Raw genomic sequence first — 7,231 nt, 5'->3', positions numbered from 1 at the left:
ACTGAGACAGGACTCTCTTCCAGACACTCTAAACCAAGGCACAATGTACATTCCAAATTCCTTTAATTTTAAATATGTTTATATTGCCTATCCTGTAAAATAGTCAGATGTCTATTCATATTAACGTACAGAATTCACCTGCTTGCTGCTACTACTGCACATTCACCCAATGTGTGTGTGTGTGTGTATATATCTATATCTATCTATATATCTATATCTATCTATATATCTATATCTATCTATATATCTATATCTATCTATATCTATATCTATATCTATATCTATCTATCTATATCTATATATATATATATATATATATATATATATATATATATATATATATATATATATATATATAACCTTGAACAATAAATGTGGAAAGCGCCATAAAGGATGAGAAGGCCACCACAAACTCACAAGTGCTTACCATACAAACAGCCTTTGAGGAACTGAGCAGCAACTGTGCGGTAAAATGCTCTTGCGTTCACCTCTTCTTCATAATTTATGACTTTTACAAGAATATTTGATAGAACAGACTCCCACACCGACCCAACCCCAGTTCCCTTTCCTGTCTGTGGCGTGCATGGCACAGTATATCACACACTCCATGCAGGAAAGCAGTAGCCTCATGAAACTCAAAACTGACCGTCTGCGGTGATGTGTGGAAGTGTTAGGCACTGCGCAGCCCAGAATGAAAGCATGTATGTTCAGAAGCTCAGTGATCCAAACTAACTTCTTCTAAGTGCAGACTCAAACCAATATTCGTCCACTTTAATTAATATAAGATTACACACATTTAAAAACATCTTTTATACGTGATGTCATTTTTTGTAACCCACCACAGTCCCACACTTTTTGCTGAATCAGAGGTTCCCTGTTACTCTGAATTAATCAATTACCTCATATATTTGTTCTTAATTAAAAAACCCCTCTTAAATTTTTATCTTTTTTGTTACTGTTTTTTCTGTATTTGTACCTGTATTTGCTATCATGATTTTTCTCAGACTTCTTTCTACTGCTCATCACATGTTTACCCAAGCAATCGTCTTTCTTCCTGTATACTTTGGGTCACCTTCTAATGTTTTAAAAGGGGCTATATAATAATAGATAAAAGTGACTTGACTTGACAAGAGGTTTTATCTCCATCAACACCTTACTGATGTTCACACCTCAGTGCTCAGCATCCCACTGGTTAATTTATGAGGTTTTGCTTAGATGGAAGTATGTAGGTGTATGATAAAAGAGCAAGGCAGCACTAAATGTTCTAGATAAAGAACTGTGCTCCTCTGTCCCGGCTGTAACAGTTAGAATCCGCACTGACACAACTTTATCAAGTCACTTCTTTGGAACCTAGGGAAACACAAAAGCTTTGAATTGTAAGACACAGAAACACAAAATGATTCTGTATATATTTAGTGTGAATGCTTTTCAAGCATTCACAGTATTGTTCTTCTAATCTTTATTAGTGTGAATGCTTGAAAAGCATTCACAGTATTGTTCTTCTAATCTTTATTAGTGTGAATGCTTGAAAAGCATTCACAGTATTGTTCTTCTAATCTTTATTATTATTATTATTATTATTATATTTTATTTTTCCGTACGTTTTTTCAAAGCCTACTCCTTCAAAACCGTTCAACTTAGAAAAACCATTCAAACATCGTTAGATTCCTATTATTTTGGACATGACTGCTTCTAATTTTCTCATTTTTAACATTTATATTTTTAATTTTATTCAACTTTATTCAACAAAAATTTATAATGTATTTCAATGGGGAGACCCTTCAAATCCTCATTCAACTTACTCATTTTTAAACTCTTACTACTTCCACATACATTGACATAGAGCCACCATTCAAACTTTAAAACGAAGACAAGACATTCAACTATTCAACTTGTATTTATCTTTTCAATATCTATTATACTTTTTCTTCAGTTCCAGTTTAAGTTTCATGATGTTTTTTCACCCGTTTCAAAATTTATAATGGGTGTGTATGGGACGGAATGTTGGGGCTAGAGTGAGACAGCTCAACTGCTAGAGTGAGAGGAGCAAAAAAATTAATCTTAAAATCTTTTTTAAAACTGCTGCTGTGTCCGCAGCGTTTGCTCTACAGGTATGATTTTACCCTCAAAACGTAGCCATGGCTGTCCTCTTTCATCCAATGTGTTTACTATTGTCCTAGGTGTTATGGTTCTTTCATAAATGTCACCAATGCACAGCCTCCTCCCTCCAACTCTTCCATAGACTCTAATGTTAAAATGGCTCAGAAGGTTCGTTTGAAAATCAGAAGAGCATGGTGTCTTTACACTGTCACCACGTCCATATAATAAACTCCACAGGCATGAAAACTGAGAATTCAGTAGACTAGAAGCTGCTGTCGCTCACGGTGAAAGAATTTTGTCAATACGACTTTTACTTTTCATTTGGGAACGATTTGTTTGGGCCTGACTTTTCTGTTCATTTTAAGCAGCAAAAGTGAGGCGCATGTCTGTGTACGTGTGTATGGAGCCATTGGGTGCGGTCACTATAGCAACCAGGCTCACACCTGCCTGCTTAACGAGCTCTCTCTCTCTCTCTCTCTCTCTCTCTGCCAAGATTTATCTTAAACACTTCTCTTTCAACTGCTGCTGTGTCCACAGTGTCACAGCCATCATTTTACCCTCAAAACGTCGCCATCGTTGTTCTTTTTCCAACATCTTGTCTTTCAAAGCTCAGAGATGTAAACTTTTTAAACTGTGTGGGTCCAAGTGGAGGGATCACATTTTAGTCATTCAGTGATTCAAAGAATATGACCTTTTAATATTCTTTCAGATGTTTTCTGACTCTAAATGTTCTTTTCTCATTTCTTAGGTTTTTCTAATTTACAATTAAAACATTTTCAGCTTTTTTCCAACTTCTTCTTCTGTGTAACCTTCAGCTTTTAGCAGTTCAGCACTTTTGTTTTCAGGTTAAATTCAGGTTGTTTTTTTGTTTTTTTTATCTCATTCAAAATTTTTAACTCAAAATTCAGCAATTAATTCATTTCAGTCCATACATTCAGATTCAAGCATTCACACTGCAGTTTCTTCAGAAAATGCACTTTCTAGTTAGTGTGAATGCTTGAAAAGCATTCACAGTATTGTTCTTCTAATCTTTATTAGTGTGAATGCTTGAAAAGCATTCACAGTATTGTTATTCTAATCTTTATTAGTGTGAATGCTTGAAAAGCATTCACAGTATTGTTCTTCTAATCTTTATTATTCTATTTTATCTATTCCGTACGTTTTTTGTACTCCTACTCCTTCAAAACCGTTCAACTTAGAAAAACCATTCAAACACCATTAGATTCCTATTCTTTTGGACATGACTGCTTCTATTTTTCTCATTTTTAACATTTATATTTTTAATTTTATTCAACTTTATTCAACAAAAATTTCCCATGTATTTCAATGGGGAGACCCTTCAAATTCTCATTCAATTTACTCATTTTTAAACTCTTACTACTTCCACATACATTGACATAGAGCCACCATTCAAACTTTAAAACGAAGACAAGACATTCAACTATTCAACTTGTATTTATCTTTTCAATATCTATTATACTTTTTCTTCAGTTCCAGTTTAAGTTTCATGATGTTTTTTCACCCGTTTCAGAGTTTATAATGGGTGTGTATGGGACGGAATGTTGGGGCTAGAGTGAGGCAGCTCAACTGCTAGAGTGAGAGGAGCAAAAAAATTAATCTTAAAATCTTTTTTAAAACTGCTGCTGTGTCCGCAGCGTTTGCTCTACAGGTATGATTTTACCCTCAAAACGTAGCCATGGCTGTCCTCTTTCATCCAATGTGTTTACTATTGTACTAGGTGTTATAGTTCTTTCATAAATGTCACCAATGCACAGCCTCCTCCCTCCAACTCTTCCATAGACTCTAATGTTAAAATGGCTCAGAAGGTTCGTTTGAAAATCAGAAGAGCATGGTGTCTTTCTACTGTCACCACGTCCATATAATAAGCTCCACAGGCATGAAAACTGAGAATTAGGTAGACTAGAAGCTGCTGTCGCTCACGGTGAAAGAATTTCGTCAATACGACCTATACTTTTCATTTGGGAGCGATTTGTTTCGGCCTGACTTTTCTGTTCATTTTAAGCAGCAAAAGTGAGGCGCATGTCTGTGTACGTGTGTATGGAGCCATTGGGTGCGGTCACTATAGCAACCAGGCTCACACCTGCCTGCTTAACGAGCTCTGCCTGCCACTGTACCAAGATTCATCTTAAGCACTTCTCTTTCAACTGCTGCTGTGTCCACAGTGTTACAGCCATCATTTTACCCTCAAATTGTCGCCATTATTGTTCTCTTTCCAACACCGTGTCTTTCAAAGCTCAGGCATTTAAACTTTTTAAACTGTGTGGATCAAAGTGGAGGGATCACATTTGAGTCATTCAGTGATTCAAAGAATATGACCTTTTAATATTCATTCAGATGTTTTCTGACTCTAAATGTTCTTTTCTCATTTCTTAGGGTTTTCTAATTTACATTTAAAACATTTTCAGTTTTTTTCCAACTCCTTCTTCTGTGTAACCTTCAGCTTTTAGCAGTTCAGCACCTTTGTTTTCAGGTTAAATTCGTTTTTTTTTTTGTTTTGTTTTTTATCTCATTCAATATTTTTAACTCAAAATTCAGCAATTAATTCATTTCAGTGCATACATTCAGATTCAAGCATTCACACTGCAGTTTCTTCAGAAAATGCACTTTCTAGTTATTATTATTATTATTATATTTTATCTATTCCGTACGTTTTTTGTAATCCTATAACTTCAAAACCGTTCAACTTAGAAAAACCATTCAAACACCGTTAGATTCCTATTCTTTTGGACAACACTGCTTCTATTTTTCATATTTTTAACATTTATATTTTTAATTTTATTCAACTTTATTCAACAAAAATTTATAATGTATTTCAATGGGGAGACCCTTCAAATCCTCATTCAACTTACTCATTTTTAAACTCTTACTACTTCCACATACATTGACATAGAGCCACCATTCAAACTTTAAAACGAAGACAAGACATTCAACTATTCAACTTGTATTTATCTTTTCAATATCTATTATACTTTTTCTTCAGTTCCAGTTTAAGTTTCATGATGTTTTTTCACCCGTTTCAGAGTTTATAATGGGTGTGTATGGGACGGAATGTTGGGGCTAGAGTGAGGCAGCTCAACTGCTAGAGTGAGAGGAGCAAAAAAATTAATCTTAAAATCTTTTTTAAAACTGCTGCTGTGTCCGCAGCGTTTGCTCTACAGGTATGATTTTACCCTCAAAACGTAGCCATGGCTGTCCTCTTTCATCCAATGTGTTTACTATTGTATTAGGTGTTATGGTTCTTTCATAAATGTCACCAATGCACAGCCTCCTCCCTCCAACTCTTCCATAGACTCTAATGTTAAAATGGCTCAGAAGGTTCGTTTGAAAATCAGAAGAGCATGGTGTCTTTCCACTGTCACCACGTCCATATAATAAGCTCCACAGGCATGAAAACTGAGAATTAGGTAGACTAGACATTGCTGTCGCTCACGGTGAAAGAATTTTGTCAATACGACTTTTACTTTTCATTTGGGAGCGATTTGTTTCGGCCTGACTTTTCTGTTCATTTTAAGCAGCAAAAGTGAGGCGCATGTCTGTGTACGTGTGTATGGAGCCATTGGGTGCGGTCACTATAGCAACCAGGCTCACACCTGCCTGCTTAACGAGCTCTCTCTCTCACTCTGCCAAGATTCATCTTAAACACTTCTCTTTCAACTGCACAGTGTTAAAGCCATCATTTTACCCTCAAAACGTCGCCATCGTTGTTCTTTTTCCAACATCTTGTCTTTCAAAGCTCAGAGATGTAAACTTTTTAAACTGTGTGGGTCCAAGTGGAGGGATCACATTTTAGTCATTCAGTGATTCAAAGAATATGACCTTTTAATATTTTTTCAGATGTTTTCTGACTCTAAATGTTCTTTTCTCATTTCTTAGGTTTTTCTAATTTACAATTAAAACATTTTCAGCTTTTTTCCAACTTCTTCTTCTGTGTAACCTTCAGCTTTTAGCAGTTCAGCACTTTTGTTTTCAGGTTAAATTCGTTTTTTTTTTTTTTTATCTCATTCAAGATTTTTAACTTAAATTCAGTAATTAATTCATTTCAGTGCATACATTCAGATTCAAGCATTCACACTGCAGTTTCTTCAGAAAATGCACTTTCTAGTTATTATATCATCTTCCGTACGTTTTTTGGCATCTAACTCCTTCAAAACCGTTCAACTTAGAAAAACCATTCAAACACCGTTAGATTCCTATTCTTTTGGACATGACTGCTTCTATTTTTCTCATTTTTAACATTCATATTTTTAATTTTATTCAACTTTATTCAACAAAAATTTCCCATGTATTTCAATGGGGAGACCCTTCAAATTCTCATTCAATTTACTCATTTTTAAACTCTTACTACTTCCACATACGTTCACATAGAGCCACCATTCAAACTTTAAAACGAAGACAAGACATTCAACTATTCAACTTGTATTTATCTTTTCAATATCTATTATACTTTTTCTTCAGTTCCAGTTTAAGTTTCATGATGTTTTTTCACCCGTTTCAGAGTTTATAATGGGTGTGTATGGGACGGAATGTTGGGGCTAGAGTGAGACAGCTCAACTGCTAGAGTGAGAGGAGCAAAAAAATTAATCTTAAAATCTTTTTTAAAACTGCTGCTGTGTCCGCAGCGTTTGCTCTACAGGTATGATTTTACCCTCAAAACGTAGCCATCGCTGTCCTCTTTCATCCAATGTGTTTACTATTGTACTAGGTGTTATGGTTCTTTCGTAAATGTCACCAATGCACAGCCTCCTCCCTCCAACTCTTCCATAGACTCTAATGTTAAAATGGCTCAGAAGGTTCGTTTGAAAATCAGAAGAGCATGGTGTCTTTCCACTGTCACCACGTCCATATAATAAACTCCACAGGCATGAAAACTGAGAATTCAATAGACTAGAAACTGCTGTCGCTCACGGTGAAAGAATTTCGTCAATACGACTTTTACTTTTCATTTGGGAGCGATTTGTTTCGGCCTGACTTTTCTGTTCATTTTAAGCAGCAAAAGTGAGGCGCATGTCTGTGTACGTGTGTATGGAGCCATTGGGTGCGGTCACTATAGCAACCAGGCTCACACCTGCCTGCTTAACGAGCTCTGCCTGCCACTGTGCCAAGATTCATC

The sequence above is a fragment of the Mchenga conophoros genome, linkage group LG17, assembly GCF_057382185.1.
Source record: "Mchenga conophoros isolate Kocher_MC1m ecotype Shallow Benthic linkage group LG17, M_conophoros_male_GT1.1, whole genome shotgun sequence".
Taxonomy (NCBI): Eukaryota; Metazoa; Chordata; class Actinopteri; order Cichliformes; family Cichlidae; genus Mchenga; species Mchenga conophoros.
Note: the sequence above shows the minus strand (reverse complement) of the source record.